Source organism: Protobothrops mucrosquamatus, unplaced genomic scaffold (assembly GCF_001527695.2).
Source record: "Protobothrops mucrosquamatus isolate PMUCROS unplaced genomic scaffold, P.Mucros_1.0 scaffold962, whole genome shotgun sequence".
NCBI classification, from domain to species: domain Eukaryota; kingdom Metazoa; phylum Chordata; class Lepidosauria; order Squamata; family Viperidae; genus Protobothrops; species Protobothrops mucrosquamatus.
This window is the reverse complement of record NW_015387206.1, coordinates 489,382-492,338: the sequence shown is the minus strand read 5'-3', so window position 1 is coordinate 492,338 and position 2,957 is coordinate 489,382.

Sequence of the window (2,957 nt, the reverse complement as noted above, 5' to 3'; positions counted from 1 at the left end):
TGCCTACCCCTGGCCTAGCCCTAGCCCAAAGAGGCTGCGGTGATGATGGAACCGAGCGTGGCTCCTCCAGGGACAGAGACCGGCCTTAATCATGGCTTAATCATAGTTTACTGCCAGCCCTGGAATCAGCCCAGCCCTCCGTCCAGGGCTCGTCGGCAGGTCTCCCTGAAGCAGAGGCGGCGGGAAAGCGAAGGAAGCCTTTCGTGATTTCCTACGGAGCTCCGTCTCCACTTAGGGACGCCTCTTCCCGTGTATGTTGAGCCCAAATGGGGCACTGGGAGCTGGAAACAGCAAGCAGATGGAGCCACGTTGCATGCCGGGATCATGGGTTGTATGGGACGGTGATTTGGCTGCTTTAGTACCTAGTCTACATTTTTCCCTATTCTGCATCTCAGAGCATCAGGAAACACCATCCGATAAGCTTTGCTTTGATCGTGGTTTGCTGACCGAGGGGTAACTCCATCTCCCCACGACTTAGGGGAAACCTCTTCCTGTATAGGTTGTGCTACCGTGGGAACCAGATCAAGATGCTTGGAGGGTAGAGTCAACAGCCTCCCGTAGTAGCCAATAGGAGACGGGCAGATCTCAGCCTCTGAGTATATAGCAATTACGTCATAAAGGATGTTTCTATGGGATCAAAAGGGAAAACACCACTTGCAAAGTAAAAAAAAAGCTAGGAAAACGTTGTACTGCGTTGGGCTGCGGAGGATGTGCCATTTCATGGAGGATAGAGAAGGAATTAACCACGGTTCAGGGTAAGCGAGGAATTAACGTAGATTAGTGTGGTTAATGAATCGCACAAAAAGATTGTTTGAATTTGTTGTTTGAAGGAATATTTTCATGGAAAATAGGTTAATTGGGTTCAGACTGATAGAAATACGCAAGAAAAGTACTTAATGTAACATGATATATGAACAATAAAGTAAAGAATAAGTACATGCTGAAAGGAATTTAAATTTATGGTTAAAACCACAACTGTACACACAGTAGCTTTAATTGCACGCACAACAGCCTCACATTAACTGAATTTTGGGTAATATGAAACCTTTGCATTTCACACCAAATTGATTACATAATTCAAAGTGGCACTTTTTGTGACCTATTACATATGTATGTCCTAAGTAAGTAGTTCTTTTAATCACAAGTGTGTTGGGCACATGTAGGTAGCCACCAATGATCTGCCCTTAAGAGCAGGGATCCATTCAAATTCCCAGGACATTTTTCCTAAAGTTCATCCGAAAACTACATCTTTCAGTTCAATCCAGGAAGTCAGAAGTCTCCAGCTAGAGATGGAGCCAAAAGAATCAAGATGGCTGCTGTTTTAAGAGGCATCATATACACAGCTAAAAAGCAGCAGGAGTTTGACTGCACAGTGTGGCACAATTTGACTGCCGTCTTGACTTTTTAAAACTCCCTGAAAACAGCCCTCTTGGTTATTTTGAACAATAATTTTATTTAGGATTATATTCACAGATCAAAGAAAGAAACTTAATACAAATACATTGGTGTGAATATATGAAAAGTACTATGTTTCTCCTAAAGCAGGGGTAGGCAACCTTGGCTCTTTTATGAGTTGTGGACTACAACTCCCAGAATTCCTGAGCCAGCCATGCTGAGGGGAAAGGGAGAGGTTTCCAAGCTGAGCCATGCTGGCTCAGGAATTCTGGGAGTTGAAGTCCATGAGTCATAAAAGAGCCAAGGTTACCTACCCCTGGTCTAGGTAATATAGTCATTTTTAATTATAGAAATTCTATCCAACGACAATTGTATTTTTCTTCCATGTTAACATATCCTTCTTGATTTGATTCATGCCTTGTCATAATTATTTTGACATAGAATTTGTATTACTTTTGTCTCATTTCTTTCAAATCACTTTTTCCCATCAATTCTTTTTGGTCTTCCATTTTCATATTTTGGTCAACTTCTTTGTCTATACACCATTGATTTTAAAATCAGCTAATGCCTTAAAATCAGTCAATTTTTCCATTAACATTATGGTTTCTTCCAAAAGGTCTTTTAAAATTACCACAAAATTATAATCAAAGCCCTTCTTACTTCTGGGCTTCCATCCGCTGCGCTCTAGGATACATATTCTATGCTTCTACAGGGAGTCCTTGCCTTACAATGCTTCATTTAGTGACCGTTCAAAGTTACAACGGCACTGAAAAAAAGTTGATTTATGACCGTTTTTCACAGTTACAACCTTTGCAGCATCCCCATGGTCATGTGACCAAATCTCAGATGCTTGGCAACTGGCTCATACTTATGACTGTTGCTGTGTCTCAGGGTCACGTGATCACCCTTTGCAGCCTTCCTTCTGACAAGCAAAGTCAATGGGGGAAGCCAGATTCACTTAACAACCGCGGGACTAACTTATCAACTGCAGTGATTCACTCAGCAACTATGGGGAAAAAGGTCATAAAATAAGTCGAGGACTGCCTGTATATATTTCCTGGATGTGTTAATCCTGCCCAACTCAAAAGAGACTTTTGGTGGCTTCCAAGATCCTAGCAGTCGTTTTTTGATTCCAGAGAATTTCACATTAGGTTTTAATTTTCACACTCACATTAGACTTTCATATTCATGTTTTAAAATTAATTTTTTAAAATAATTATAAAATTTTTAAGTTGGCAAGAAAATTTCCAAGGAAGCAATTTCAAATGGACAAACTCCAGGAGGCAAGATGTTCCAATTGGCAAGGAAAAGTTTTCTCACGCTACACACTTGTCAAGGTTTTTCTCCTGTGTGGATTTTTCATGAGCATCTGAAGATCTGATTGTCAGATAAAAACCTTTGCCACATCCTAAACCCTCATAAAAGTTTCTCTCCAGTAAGAATTCACTAATGCTGAAAAAGAGTATTCTTTCAGGCTAAACATACATCACACTACAAACATTTATGCTGCATCTTTATGGACTAGAGTATGATTTTTAAGGGATGATTGACAAAATAAATGC